Source organism: Cricetulus griseus, chromosome 2, assembly GCF_003668045.3.
Source record: "Cricetulus griseus strain 17A/GY chromosome 2, alternate assembly CriGri-PICRH-1.0, whole genome shotgun sequence".
Classification (NCBI taxonomy): Eukaryota; Metazoa; Chordata; class Mammalia; order Rodentia; family Cricetidae; genus Cricetulus; species Cricetulus griseus.
The window spans coordinates 217,905,917-217,922,680 of NC_048595.1; positions in this window are offsets into that span (position 1 = coordinate 217,905,917).

Genomic DNA, 16,764 nt, shown 5'->3' on the forward strand with positions numbered 1-16,764 from the left:
ACATTAATTTGTCTGGGTCTGGGAAAACTTACTCACCATGATTTTTTTTCCAGTTCCATCCCATTGGCCTGAGAATTTCTTGATTTTACTTCAAAGGACTGTGTAAGGCTCCATTGCATAAATGTACCACATTTTGTTTATCTATTATGTTATATGGGAAATCTAGATTATTTCCAAATTCTCCCCATTATGGAAAAAACAGTAGTGAACATGTTGAGCAAGAGACTTTGTACTCGATCAAGTGTCCTTTGGGTATATACCCACAAGTGCTGTCATTGAATCTTGAGGTAGACCAATTCTTATCATTCTGAGGAAGAATGACACTCATTTTTCACAGTTGGTGATCAAATTTGCACTACCATCAACAACAGATGAGTGCTCCCCTTGCTCCCAAGCCTTACCTGAAGAATTTGTCACTTTTGTTGTTGACCTCAGTCATTCTAATGAAAGCAATATGAAGTTTCAAAGTAGTTTTTATTTACATTTTCCTTATAAATAAGGATGTTGAATAGTACTTTAACTGTTTCTCAGCCATTTGAGATTCTTCTTTGATAATCTTGTTTAAAACTGTGCCCCATTAATAAATGGATTGTTTAGTTTTTGATATCTATTTTATTGAGTTCTTTATACATTTTGGATAGTAGCCCTTTGTAGGATGTGTAGATGGTAAAAATATTTTTATATTCTGTAGGCTGTGAATTTTCAGTGTCTTTTAAAATAGTTTATTTTATTTTATTAGAAACAAGCTTCTTTTACATGACAATCCCAGTTCCCTCTTCCTCCCCTTGTCCCCATCCCCCAACCCCAGTCCCAATCCCTTTCTGCTCCCCAGGAAGCACTAGGACTTACATGGGGGATCTTCAAAGACTGTCATATCATTTGGAGCAGTGTCTAGACCCTCCCCTGTGTGTCTAGGCTGAGACAGTATCCCTCCTTGTGGAGAGGGCTCCCAAAGTCCATTCATGTACTCAGGATAAATACTGACCCTCTACCAGAGGCCCCATAGATTACCCAGACCTCCAATCTGACATCCTCACTCAGGGGGTCTGGAGCAGTCCTATGCTGGTTTCCCAGCTATCAGTCTGGGGTCCATGGGCAACCCTTTGTTCAGGTCATCTGTCCCTGTGGGTTTCACCAGTCTGGCTCTGACCCTTTTGCTCATCACTCCTCCATCTCTGAAACCGGATTCTTTGCATATTAGGGTAGTATGTTTTCCAATGCAGGTGCATCCCAGTTTTATAAGGCCCCACTTATTAATTTTCCATCTTAGTGCCTATGCCAATGGGTCCTGTCCAGAATTTTTTTCCTGGGGCCAATGAGTTCAGGGAATTTCCTACTGTCTTTTCTATCAGGTTCAGCATATGTGGGGTTATGTTGAGGTCTTTGTTCCACTTGGAGTTGAGTTTTGTGCAGGATGATAAGTTTGGATATTTTAGGATTATTCTATCATCCAGTTTGACCACACCATGTGATGAACATACTTTTATTCATCCAGTGAATATTTTTCCAGTTTATATTTCTGGATTTAATTTTTAATAAAAAATCAGGTATTCAAAGTTGTGTGTATTATGTCTTGGTTTTCAGTTAGATTCCATTGATGGACATGTGAGTTTTGTGCCAATACAATGCGAGTTTTATTGCTTTATCTCTGTAGTCGAACTAGAAATAGGAAATGGTAATAAAATCAGCAGTTGTTTTATTATTCTGGGTTGTTTTACATATCTCATTTTTGTGTGTTTCCATATGAAAAAGAAAATTGCCCTTCCAAGATCTGTGTATCTGGGTGGTAGGCAGTGTATGCCTTTCATCCCAGTACTCCAGAGGCAGAGGCAGTGAGATTGAGGCCAGCCTGGTCTATAGAGTGAATGCCAGGAAAGCCAGAGCTGTTACACAGAGAAACCCTGATGCAAGAAAAAAGAAGTTATGTGAAGAACTGAGTTGTAACATTTAAGGGGATTGTTTTGGTTGCAGATTGCTTTTGCTAGGATGCATACGGTTACCACACTAATCCAATAGATTCATAAGCATGACACATCTTCCCATTGTCTGATATCTCCTTCAATGTCTTAAAGATTTTGTCTTAGAATTTTCTCACTTGCTTTGTTAGAATTAAGGTAGAATATTTTATAGTATTTGGGGCTATTGTGAAAGGTGTTTGTTTCACTGATTTCTTTGTCTATCCACTTGTCATTTGTACAGAGGGTGAACTACAGATTTTGGTGAGTTAATTTTTTATCTAATTACTTTGAAAGGGTTTATCAGTTGTAGGAGTTCCCCAGTGGTGTTTTATAACCACTCATCTATACTAACATACAAATAACAAAAAATGCCTTATTCATTTCCAAATTGTATTTTTAATCTCCCTTAATTGTCTTATTACTCTAGCTAAGCCTTCAATAATCTATTAAATAGGTAAGGAGACAGTCAACAAACCTTGTCTTGATTTTGCTTTTCATAGAATTGCTTTGAGTTTCTCTCCATTTAATTTTATGTTGGCTCTAGGTTTGCTGTAAACTGCCTTCATTATTTTGAAGTGTGTCTTTCAATCTTTAATATATACAGGACATTTATCATGAAGGGATGTTGGGTTTTGTCAAATGCACTTACAACATTTAGTAAGATGACAGTGTAGTTTTGTCTTTCAATTTTATACTGCACATTGCATTTATTGATTTGTATCTGTTAAACTATCCCTGAATCATTGAGATGAAGCCAACTTGATAACTGTGAATGATCTTTGTGATTTGTTGTTAGATTTGGATTTGATTGTATTGAGTAGTTTTGTCTCTATGTTGATAAATAAAAAATTTCTGTAATTCTCTTTTTAAGGGGAGGATGGCATAGAGTAACTTTGGACTTGTAAAATGTGTTAGGCAATATTGCTTCTGTTACTATTTTAAAGAGTGTTGGCATTAACTCTTCTTTGAGAGACTGGAAGAATCCTTTGTTATAACCATTTGATTCTTGACTTTTTCTCTTTTTTTTTTCATTTGTTTAGTAGGCCATTTGATTGCTGCATTTATTTCACTACTCTTACATTTCTGTTCAAAATGCTTATGTGATACTTATTTAGCTTTGGTAAGTGTTCCCCCCGAAGATAAGTCAATGTTCTTAACTAAAAAAAACATTTCCCAAGCCCAAGGGTTTGTCAATCTTTCTGATTTTCTCAACCAACCAACACTGTGTTTTCCTGATTCTATATATTGTTTTATATTTTTCTGTTATATTGACTTCAACTGTAGTTTAATTACTTCTTGCTATCTAGTCCTTTTGAAAGTCCTTCCTTCCTTCCTTTTTTGTTTTAGAGTTCTAAGGTTTAATGTGTGCTATTAAGTTACTAGTATGAGATCATTTAAATTCTGTTATATAGGCAGTGAATATTATGAATTTACTTCTTAGAACCACCTTAATTTTGACACAAAAGTTTGGGGAGCATGGATAGTCTATTCATTTCCAGTCAATTCCAATAAATTTCATTTATTTTTAAAAAATTTCTATCTTGACCCATTTTTCTTTCATTAGTGAGTTACTAGGTTTCCAGGAGTTTGCAAACTTTGTATTGTGATTTTCAGATAGGAAACAAGTTACTTTAATTTTCTTTTATCTGTTGAGACTTGGTTGGTGATTAAGTAGGTGGTAAGTATGGAAGAAAGCTTCATGTGGTGCTGAGAAAGGTATATTCTGTTGGGTTTAATGAAGTGTTCTGTATATATCTGTTAGGTCCATTTGTTTCATAGCATCAGCTAGATCAAGAATTTCTCTTTATAGTTTTATGTGAATGAATATTTTTGAGATTAGGGTGCTTCTACTTTCAGGTGTTCAACAGTTTTATTCATTTTCCCTGTTCTTTGTGTTTTCATAGAGTTCTTTGAAGGATTCATTGATTTTCTCTTTAAGTACCTCCTTCAAATAGATAAAGGGTATTTTAAAGTCTTATTATACATCAAGTATGTTGGAATAGTTAGAGTTGGCTGTGGTAGGGTTACTGAGTAGTAGTCGAAACATATTGTCCTAGCTGTTACTGATTATAGTTTTATGCTTGCCTCTAGGAATCTGAATTTAGAAGACTGTAGTTCTAGATGCTGATACCTGGCCTTGCTTTTATTGGCTGGGTGTTTTGTTCCTTGGTTTCTACTGTCATCTCTGTCCATTGCCTAGTAGAGAATAATTCTGTAACCCTGAATAGCTGTGTCCACTTAGAGCTCTGATAAAATGCTTTCTAAGTTTTGGGAGCTGACACTTTGTAATTCGGATTGGCTACGAGTAGGGCTGGGCAGGTAAATGGATGGGAAAACTTGGGTCATACCCTGGGGAAGGGAGCTGGGAAGATGCAGTAGGTAATCTGCTAAAGAACTGGGAATAAGATTTGGAGATTTGTTTTGGGGTTCTGAAGGAATTCTGAAGATAAGTAGCACTTTAGTTGCTACTCTGACTACAGGGCCCTATGTGTTCCTAAGTAGTCAGAAACAGGGCGTATATTAAAACAAATTTCCAAAAATGAACAAATTGAAATACATGTTTTTCTTTCTCATATACACAACAAGTAATTGAACCCATAATTTAAATGCAGTAATCCCTGCAAGCTCTAACATAGGGGACATTCAAACCACCCCCATAATGATTAATAGTCGATGAATACAGCATGTTTCAGGGACATATCCCAGATGTTATTAGAAAACTGAACTCCCTCTTATCCCAAAGCATAAAAAAGTATTGTACACACTGAAAAGAAAACTACAAAGCCAAATAAACTGAACCCAGACACACAGTTTTTGACAGATATGTATAAACCAAAACCTAAGGAAAAAAAGATAAACAGTTTTCACAAATGAGGTATAATGTCAAAGTCTAAAATTTATTCAGTATTTTAAAATCAATGGAATGGATATACTAAAATGCTTTAAAGGAGAAAATCAGATTATTGATGCTGACAAGTTTTTGAAATGTACAAAAATGATTTCTGATTTAAAATATCTTAAGAAATAAGAATAAATGAGAGAATCCTCAAGTTGATAAATAGCATCTACAGAAGAACTGGCACTCTACTTAAGCTAAATGATGAAATTTTTTTCTCCAAAGATTGTTAGCAATATGTATTAAATTGTCAAAACTTCATATACATATAACTAAAATATGAATATTGAAAATGTTGTTTTTGAAAGTTATGCATTCGAGCACTACAGAAAAATAAAGAAATCAAAACTCTTAAATATGTACAATGATAATTCTATAGAACAGGTGCAATTTTGAATGGATAATTGAAATTTCCAAAATAAAAATAAATATAGATCATATTAGTTTAATTTGGAATATGTATGTCATATCTTTTTATTTTTATATTTTTGAGATAATATAAATATGTGTTTTCCCTTCCTTTTATTTTCTCCATACAATCCCTTGTACCAGTCCTCTAACTATATTTCAAATTCAGGCTACCTTTTCTTCAGTTATTAATATGCATAGTAATTCCTCAACATATGAGTATAGACCATTCAGTCTGTATAATGCAATATTTTGTCCATATTTTCAGTGCTGATTTTCATTTAGATTTTGATGACCAATTATTGAGCATAGTCTTCTTTAAAATAATTACATGAATTTGCATACTTTGCTTTCCTCCATCATCCAAACCTTCCCCCGATTGCTCCCCTAAAACAGGGTGACAAAGCATAAATTACAGAATTTCTGCATGGCTCCTGCATCAGTTACTGCACCCATAATTCTTCCTGCCTTGAGTCCCTGCCATGACTTTCCTGGGTAAAGCACTACAAACTTTAAGAGGAAATAAACTTTTTCCTAACCAAGGTAATTTGGTTATGGTCTTTTATCACAGCAATAGAAACCCTAGAACACCATAAACTTTTCCACCAACTCTCAAGCACCACCAGCTGAGAGTCAAGATCTCAAATTATGAAAGATTTGGTGGATATTCAAGATTTAAACTGTAACATGAGATCAACATAGAAAACACAGTTGTGTTTTTATTCTTCAAACAATATGATGATTAAAAATAAGCCATTTACAGTAAATGATAATTATAACATCATAACTTCTTTTCAAAAAGAGTTCTTAAAAGGGTAATTGTGGCCAGGCATTGGTGGTACACTCCTTTAATCCCAGTACTTGGGATACAGAGGCAGGTGGATCTCTGTGAGGTCGAGGCCAGCCTGGTCTCCAGAGCAAGTGCCAGGATAGGCTCCAAAGCTACATACAGAAACCCTGTCTTGGAAAAAAAGAAAACTAAAAAAGGGTAATTGTGAGTTTTTTATACAGTTTTAAACACTTAACAATTCTACTCTCTTGGATTCTATCTGAGAGAGTTGAAAATATGTAAATACACAGAATTCCTTATAAAATATTAACAGCAGTATTACTTGTAGAACAAAGAGACAAGTCAACAATGCATGAACTAAAAAGATAAAAATAAAAGTAATTAAATGGAAAGGACTAGGTTAGTTGTGCAGACCTTTAATCCCATCACTTGAGGGACAGGTACAGGGGAACTGCAAGCTTCAGTGTTAGCAAAGACTATGTAACAACATCCTACCTCCAAAAGATGGCAAGACTGCATATTGTTTAAATTAATTAATAACTCATTAATATGAAGTAATGACAAAAGGAAAACTTTTAATACAATAAATTTTAAACTACACATTGTTTAGTGTAGTTCATTTTACAGGTATATTGTAATAAAGGAGAAGTAATAAAATTATTTTTACCCACTACTGAGGAATTTTCTATGTCCTCTTATGAAAAGTCTTCCTATTCAAGCAATTTATTTATTATTTGCTTTCTTTTATTTTTTCATAATTTACATTTGAAGTTTTATCTTTTAAGAAATATCTTTGAGCTATTACTTCTTTTATAAAATGAAATTTTTATATTTGTGTTTAGTGTGTGTTATGTGTGTGTGTGTGCACAGAGACTGGCCCAAGGCTGAAAGTTGATGTTTGATATTTTCTTCTATCAGGCCAAAACAAGGTACCATAATCATTGGAGCTGGAGTTACATTAGTTTAGGCTCTGTCCAACATGAGTGCTGGTGACCATACTCTGGTCCTCTGGATGAACTGCAATTACTGTTTGCTACAAAGCTGTATTTCCAGTCCTTGAATATTGTTTCTAAATTCATGTAAGATATTTTGTGTATTTTCCTATTTTTTCATATACAGTACTTGTAATAACCTGCTTCTAAAATTGTTTCCAAACCTGTTACAATTATAACTCACACTCATTTTTTCATACATTTCATAGCATTTGTTTTTATGACCAAAACACATGGATAATACAACTATTATAGACAAGGCTAGGTTATAGATGTCCCTGTGTCTACTCTGTCTTTTCTTTACACAGATAAAATTTGAGTGAAAAATGGTAATCTTGTTATAAAATGATCCATGAAACATAAAAACAAAGAAACAAACAATGTTTCATATCTACAAACATATAAGTGAGTCTTGCTATTTGTTATGGAACAATATAGAACTATAACATAAATGCCAAATTATGTTTTCATTTGTATAGGTGAATAATCACAAGATTTTGTTTCCCATCCATATTCTCATAGACTAATATTTCACACATTTATATGGTAACAGTAACAATATTTTCCATGGTTTCTAATTTTATATTTTATAAGAAAGAAATACAGCCAATATTCTCTAGTACAGTCCTATCCATTTATATGAACACAACAGTTTAATTAATATGCACACTGATAATCTTAGGTTTAAAGTAGTCCATTTCAATGTTAATATCTACTTAAAGTACATTTTTTTAACCTTTAATATATGAAGAACAAATGGTGTATTTGATTTCAAAAACGCGATCATCAACATTTTAAGGTCATAGAAAAAACTCTTTAGGCAAGATTTACATAAATAACTGTGTGCTGAGACCTGGGGAAAAAGAAGAGAGACAAAATAGTATAGTTAAAATAAGACTGCTTAAATCGTTCATTAACGGCACATCTAAATTATATTACAGCCCAAATTATCTGCTATCACCTTAGAGAAAGATAGGAAATAATTAAGCATTTACTGCTAAAGATAGAAATAGGTTTGCCCTACAAATTTAGGGAGACAGTGATGATGACATGCTGTCGCTGGTTCTTCAAATTCCTTTTTAAATATTCAAATAAATGGAACAGATCTATTAAGCCAGCTATCACATAAGCTCAATAACTTGTGCTCACGCTTTATGAGTTGGACAGTTAAGATAAATTCAAATTTTATACTTCTTCTGTTTTCCTTCTTATTGTTTAACTCAAACTCACCATGATAATATATTTAACAAAATTCTATTTTTATCATATATATATATATATATATATATATATATATATATATATGACTATATGTGTGGGCCCATACATATATTAATTGAAAACTATCCAATTGTCATCATCTGTGAGTCTATGTGAGCTTCAGATCTGCTCTCCATTACTTGCTTGTTATTACAATTACTCAGACTCAACACTTATTTGCAGTATGCAGATTTAAAAATATGTACTTTATTTATTAACATTAATTTGTGTTTATATGTAAATATACATGTATCTGCATGAGTGTGTGTGTGTGTGTGTGAAACTGGGACATAATAACATTTAAGAATCAATCGTCTCCATCTTCATAGAGGTTAGGTATAAAGCTCAAGTCATTAGGCTTGTGCAACATGGACCTTTACCTGCTGCTAACTGACTTGCCTAATATAGGTATTACAGTGGTACCTGCTGTAAGGGGATGCCAGTCTCAGAATGGCAATTAGCTAGCTACATCCAGTCAACTAATGCAAAATATTAAAAGTAGTATTAATTCTGTATTAAAAATTACAAATGTAGTCCTATATTTTTAAGTATTTTAGAAATAGCTTTTGGTCTTTAAGGTAAAGACAATTGAACTTTACATAATACAGAAAGACTTCTTTGTTTTGGTCTCTGTGTGAGTCTCCAGTGTATGTCTGCAAAATATTAAACATGATTGAAAGAAATTTTTCTCATTTTATAAAATCAAATGTAGAAGGGATTTAATCTCTATCAGTGTACAAGACCCAAGAGAATTTTCTAAAAGATTTTTTTAATTCCCTTGTTGACTTCCAGATACATTCTATGATGATTTTCTAGAATGTCTTACTTAGATTTACTTCAAATGTCTTATTTGGTGTCTTTCTCTAGTAATTAGAACACAGGCTGATACTTGTGTTTTAGTCAAAAGATCTCCATTGCCTTCCAGATCCACATTCAATATTGTTCCATTTATATTTAACTCTCCAAAGCAATGATACCAAAAGATGGAAGAATATGAGGTTATTGTGCTGATTGCCTTCAGTTGCTTCCCACAGAAGCTCCTGACAAAGGTTATATTCAGAGAACCTTATCTCCACAGAAGTCTGTGACTGCTTTCTTATTGCCTTTTAAATTCATCACAACAGTTACTTTCTCTGTAAACCAGGCTGGAGTCAAACTCACAAATTTCTGCTGACTCTGACTTCCAAATGCTGGGATTAAAGGCATGCACCTCAACCATCCTACTGATTCAATGCAATTCCCATCAAATTTCAAGATAATCTTTACAGACCTTGAAAGGACAATACTTAATTACACATGGGGAAAAAAACTGGGATAGCTAAAAGGACCCTGTACAATAAAAGAAATTCAAAATTTCAAGCTATACTAAAGACATATAATAATAAAAATGTGGTATTGGGATTAAAAAAGACATATTGATCAATAAAACAAATTGAAAACCAAGACATACAGCCGGGCATTGGTGGCACATGCCTTTAATCCCAGCACTCGGGAGGCAGAGGCAGGCAGATCTCTGTGAGTTCAAGGCCAGCCTGGTCTCCAGAGCGAGTGCCAGGATAGGTGCCAAAGCTACACAGAGAAACCCTGTCTCGAAAAACCAAAAAAGAAAGAAAGAAAACACAGGCATAAATCCACACCCCTATGAACACTGATTTTGATAAAGAAACCAGCAATATACAATGCAAAAATAATCTTCAACAAATGGTGATGGTGCAACTGGATGCCTGCATGTAGAAGAATGCAAATAGATTCATAGTTTTTACCCTTCACAAAATTGAAGTCCAACTGGATCAAAACCAGAACATCACATGAGACACACTGAAGCTATTAGAAGAGAATGTAGGGAATAGCCTTGAGTGAAACATCAGTGGACACAATTTTCTAAACAGAATTGTGATTATGCAAGCTTTAAGATCAACAATTAATGATTGAAACTCATAAAACTGTAAAAAAATAAAAAAACTTCTATAAGATAAAGGACACTACCCATAGGACAAAATGACAGCCTATATACTGGGAAAAGATTTTGATTAATTCCATACCAAATAGAGAGCTATTTTCAAAAATATATAAATAACTCAAGAAACTAGACTTAGACAAATCAAACAATCCAATAAAAATGGAATATTTATCTAAACAGAGAATTACCAACAGAGGTGTCTTAAATTGCTGAGAGACATTTAAAGTAATGTCCAACACCCTTAGCCATCAGAAAAATGCAAATCAAAACTACTTTGAGAGTCTATTTTACACCTATCAGAATGGCTAAGATAAACAACACAAATGACAACTCCAACTGCAGTGGAGGTGGAGCAAGGGAAACACTCCTCTATTGCTGGTGGGAATGCAAACTTGTATAGCCACTATGGAAATCATTATGTAAGTTTCTCAGTAAGTTGAAAATTGGTCATCCTCAATGTCCAGTTATACTTCTCTTGAGTATATACCCAAAAGATGTCCTATCCTACCACAAAGACACTTTTACAACTGCATTCATAGCAGCTTTATTCATAATAGCAAGAAACTGTAAACAACCTAGAACTCCCTCAACAGAAGAATGGATAAAAAATTGTGATACAATTACACAATGGGTTATTATTCGGCTGTTTGAAAGTAATGATGTTATGGAATATGCAGGCAAATGGACAGAAATAGAAACCCGTCATTCTGAGTGAGGAAACCCAGACCAGAAGGATGAATATGATACACAGTCACTTATAAATGGATATTAGCTGTTCTGTAAAGGACAATCACACTACATTCACAGACCCAGAAAATTTATATAATGAAGAGAGATATGGGGGGGGGGACAAATGGGTCTCTCTGGGAAGGAAAAATAAAATTGATTTGTGGATAGACTGGGGCCAATGGTAATAGGTACTGGGAGCCATGTGACTTATTCAGGGAAACTTGCCAATGAATAGACAAGAGCCTCTCCTTGTGGCAAGACCCCTGGGGATGTAGACCCAGTAGGCAAAACCTGTGGAGAGTTTTCTGAATACTTCTGTTCATGAACCTTAGAGCATGTGTACTACCTACTCTCTATGCTTTCACTATGCTAGCCATACAGTGGGCCTGAAGGAGTCACATTTTGGCATGAAGTTTCATGTTACATATTTGCATAACTATTCTGGGAAAAATGATTTAACCATAAGAGCTTTAAAGAAAATCTATTAAATACAATGGAAAAGAGAAAGCATCTTCAAATAATGGTGATGGCATAACTGAGTGCTGGTGGATAGAAAACAGCAGGTAGATCCATGTCTATCACCATCCACAAAACTTAAATCCAAATGGATCAAAGACCTTAACATAAATCCAGACAAACTGAACCTCTTAGAAGAGAATGTAGGTAGTACCCTAGAACAAATTGGTACAGGAGAACTGAACATAACACCAGTAGCATAAACATTGAGATCTAAAATTGATAAATGGGACCTCCTGAAACTGAGAAGCTTCTGGAAGGCAAAGGACACAGTCAACAAGACAAAACAGCAGCCCACAGAATGGGAAAAGATCTTCACCAACTCCACTTCTGATAGAGGGCTGATTTCCAAAATATACAAAGAACTCAAGAAGCTAGTCTCCAAAACACCAACTAATTCAATTAAAAAGTGTGGTACAGAACTAAATAGACAGTTCTCAATAGAGGAATCTAAAATGGCTGAAATACACATAAGAAAGTGTTCAACATCCTTAGCCATCAGGGAAATGCAAATCCAAACAACTCTGAGATACCATCTTATTCCTGTCAGAATAGCTAAAATTAAAACACCAAGGACAGCTTATTGTGAAGAGAATTTGGAGAAAAGGGATTACTCCTCCACTGCTGGTGGTGAGTTTGCTTCTTTTTGTTCTAGAGCTTTCAGTCGTGCTGTCAATTCACTAGTGTCAATATTCTCCAGTTTCTTAATGTGGACATTTAGTGCTATGAACTTTCCTATTAGCACTGCTTTCAAAGTGTCCAATAATTGGGTATGTTGTGTCTTCAATCTCATTAAATTCTAGTAACTCTTAATTTCTTTTTTATTTCTTCCTTGACCCGGGAATGGTTCAGTTGTTCATTATTAAATCGCAATGTGTTTGTAGGATTTCTGCAATTTATGTTGTTGTTGAATTCTAACTTTAAAGCATGGTGGTCTGATAAGATACAGGGGGTTATTTCAATTCTTTTGTATCTGTGGAGGTTTGCTATATTGCCAAGTATGTGTTAAGTTTTAGAGAAGGTTTCATGTGGCGTTGAGAAGGCATATTCTTTTGTGTTTGGATGGAATGTTCTATAGATGTCTGTTAAACACAGTTGGATCATAACTTCTGTCAGTTCCTTTGTTTCTGCTTTAAGTTTCTGTCTGGTGGTCCTGTCTAGTGGTGAGACTGGGGTGGTGAAATCTCCTACTATAAGTGTGTGAGGTTTTATGTGTGGTTTGAGCTTTAATAATGATTCTTTTACAAATGTGAGTGCATTTGTATTTGGGACATAGATATTCAAAATTGAGACTTGCCTTTCTTCATCTCTTTTTATTGGTTTTAGTTTGAAATCTAATTTGTTAGATATTTGGATTACTATACTAGCTTATTTCTTGGGTCCGTTTGATTGGAAAATTTTTTCCCAACCCTTTACTGTGAGGTAATGTCTGTCTTCGAAGTTGAGGTGTGTTTCTTGTATACAGCAGAAGTATGGATTCTGTCTTCATATCCAGTCTGTTAGACTGTATCTTTTTTAAAAAATTTTTAGTTGAAATTAGTAGCATGCTTGCTTCAAATGTAAATCCCTTCCCTCTCCCCTACCACCCAATCCTCCCCCAAACTCCCACCTGCCCCCAATCTACCCTCCACTCCCCAGGCAGGGAATGGCCCTAGAAGGGGCTCCCCAAAGTCCACCACATCATTCTGGGCCAGGCCTAGGCCCTCCCCCATGTTTCCAGGCCAAGAGTGCATCCCTTCACATGGGATGGGTTCTCAAATTCCCTTCTTAACACCAGGGAAAAATACTAATCCTCTACCAGGGGCCCCCTAGAGTGCTGAGGCCTCCTCATTGACATGCATGTTCAGGGGTCTGATTCATTCTTGTGCTGATCTCCCAGACAGCATTCTGGGGTCCATGTGCTCCCACTTGTTCAGGCCAGCCGATTCTGAGGGTTTCAGCAGCCTGGTACCAACCCCTTTGATCTTCATTCTTCCCTATCTGCAACTAGGTTCCAGAGTATATGTGTATATCTACGGATGTTTGCCTCTGCTTCCATCAGCCACTGGATGAGTGCTCTAGGATGGCATTAAAGTAGTCATCAGTTGCATTATAGGTGAAGGGAATTTAGGTTATCCTCTCCACCTTTGCCTAGATTGTCAGTTCGCGTCATCCTTGTAGATCTCTTAGAAATCTTCCTAGTGCCAGATCTCTCCTTGGACCTATAATAGCTCCCTCTGATATGATATATCTCATCCTGCTCACCTCTATTCTTCCCCCAACTCAAAATTTCTGGTCCTCCATTGCCTCCTCTCCCCTCCCCTTCTCCTCCTCTCATTCTGGCAGCTTCCTTTACCCTACTCTCATGCTCCCAATTAGCTCATGAGATCTTGTCCCTTCCCATTCTCTGGGGTCCATGCATTTTTCCCTTAGAGTCCTAGAGGAATCTGGAATGCCTGAAAAATATTTAATAAAGTGCTCAAAACCCTTGGCCATCAGAGAAATGCAGCTCAAAACAACTCTGAGTTATCACATCACACCGGCCAGAATGGCCAAAAACAAAAACACCTATGAGAATCTATGCCTGAGAGGATGTGGAGAAAAAGAACACTCCTCCATTGCTGGTGGGAGTGCAAACTTGTGAGACCACTTTGGAAATCAGCATAGAGGTTGCTCAGAAAAATGGGAATCAGTCAACCTCAAAATCCAGCAATTCCTCTCTTGGGCATATGCCCAAATAATGCACGTTCATACAACAAGGATCTATGTTCAACCATGTTCATAGCAGCATTGTTTGTAATAGCCAGAACCTGGAAGCAACCTAGATGCCCCTCAACTGAAGAATGGATAGAGAAAATGTACATTTATATAATGGAGTACTACTCAGCAGAAACAAGCAACAGAATCTTGAAATTTGCAAGCATATGGATGGAACTAAAAGAAACCATCCTGAGTGAGGTAATCCAGCCATAAAAAGACAAATATAGTATGTACTCACTCATATAGAAATTTTACATGTAGAGCAAAGGATTACCAGCCTACAATCCTCTTCACCATAGACTGTATCTTTTTATAGGTAAGTTAAGATAATTGACATTGAGGGATATTAATGTCCATTGATTGTTGGTTCTTGTTTGTTTTGGATTCATTTTTCATGGTGTTATTATGTGTGAATTTCCCCGTTTTTTTTTTCTTTTGATGTTTGGTAAAGTGTAGTTACCTTTGTTTGGTTGGAGTTTTCCTTCCAGTGCTTTCTGTAGGGCTGTATTTCTGGATATTTATTGTTTAAATCCGGTTTTGTCATGGAATATCTTGTTTTTTCCATCTATAATGATTGAAAGCTTTGCTGGGTACAGTAGTCTGGATTGGCATTCATGTACCCTTAGCATTTGTAGGACATCTATTCTGGACCTTTTGGCTTTCAAAGTTTCCATTGAGAAGTCAGGTATATTTCTGATAGGTCTGCCTTAATATGTTACTTGGCCTTTTTCCTTTCCTGTTATTAATATTTTTCTTTATTCTGTATGTTTTGTTTTCTGATTATTATGTGGTGAGGGGACTTCTTTTTGTGGTCCACTCTATTTGGCATTCTGTAAACTTCTTGTACTTTCATAGGCATATCCTTCTTTAGGTTGGAAATCTTCTATGATTTTATTAAATATATTTTCTGTACCCTTGAGCTGCATTTCTTCACCTTCTTCTATACCTATTATTCTTATGTTTGGCCTTTTCAAGGTGTCCCATGTTTCCTGGCTATTTTGTGTTAGGGATTTCTTGGACTTGAGATTTTCTTTGGTTGAAGACTTTATAACCCCTAGCAAGTCTTCAACACCTCAGATTCTCTCTTCCATCTCTGTATTCTATTGGTTATTCTTACATCCTTTGTTCCTGGTCATTTATCCAGCCTTTCTATTTCCAGCTTCCCCTCATTCTGTTTCCTTTATTGTTTGTATTTCATGCTTTGAACTGTTTCAATTTTTTACTTCACTTGTTTGGTGGTTTTTACTTGGCTCTTTTTAGATTCTTTAAGAGAATTATCTATTTCTTGAATTTTTGTTTTTAATTTCTTCTATTTCTTTTAGAGATTTTCTTGTTTCCCCCTTTAAGGGACTCTATTATCTTCATAAAGCAGTTTTTAAGGTCTGTCTCTTCTACTTCCTCTGTTTTGTGCTTTTCATGTCTTGCTGGAGTGGACTCCCAAGATTCTGGTGGTGTCATATTGGCCCTTCTGTTGTTGAGTGTGTTCTTATTCTCTTCCCATCTCTTCTTCCAGAAGGTGCAGGTAGGGTCTCTCTATCTCTTCTTGTCACCCAGTGGCATTCTTGGGCCAAGACTTCAGTGTCTTCATCTCTGGATGATATGGCCTCTCCTGGTATTCTCCTCACTCAAGCAAAGAGTAGAGGGAAGAGGGGGAACCAAGATTGAGTTATTTCTGGACTCTTGGAGTTTCACCCCAACTAGAACCTTTTCTGTCAGGTATACTTTTAACAGGAAGATAATCAATGCTAGCTACCAAGACTGGAATACTCTGTCACAGTAGCAGAATTTGGACAGGGAGACCCCTTTTATATAGCTGCCTCATTATCTCAGTAGGTTCAAAGGACCTACTGAAAGAACATGAAAATTATTTTGATATTCTGACAGAAAGTGTGTATCAGTCATAGATATAACTCAATATGCCAAGAAAGAGCCAAGAGACTACTGGCTTCTAACCAGTTTATTTAAAGAAATATTTCATTGATAATTTCATTGTCATCAGATGAGTTCATGTGAAATAACCTGGACCATATGTGTTATTTCAAATATACAAGTATAAGTTTTAGAAAGTATCATGACTATTAGAGTATGAGGGATTAAAATGTAAAATTCTTTGTTTAAGTACACAAGAAATATTGGCAAAATGCCCTTTTTCTGGTTATTAGATTTTTGCTATAAATCAAAATATAGATATTTGGACATATTTAACACAAAGGATTATCCAGTGAGCTTTTTAATGTTTGTTCATATATATATATACATATATATATATATTATATATATATATATGTGTGTGTGTGTGTGTGTGTGTGTGTGTGTGTGTATGTGATCTTTGGATGTTACTTAAGTGGATGAAAATTGAAGAAACCATCCAAAGTGAGGTAACCCTCTCACAGAAAGACCAACATGGTATTTACTCACTCATATATGGATATTAGTCATAGACAAAGGATTACTAGCCTATAGTCCACACCTCTAGAGAAGAAGGAAACAAAGAGGACCTTAAGAGAGACAGACAA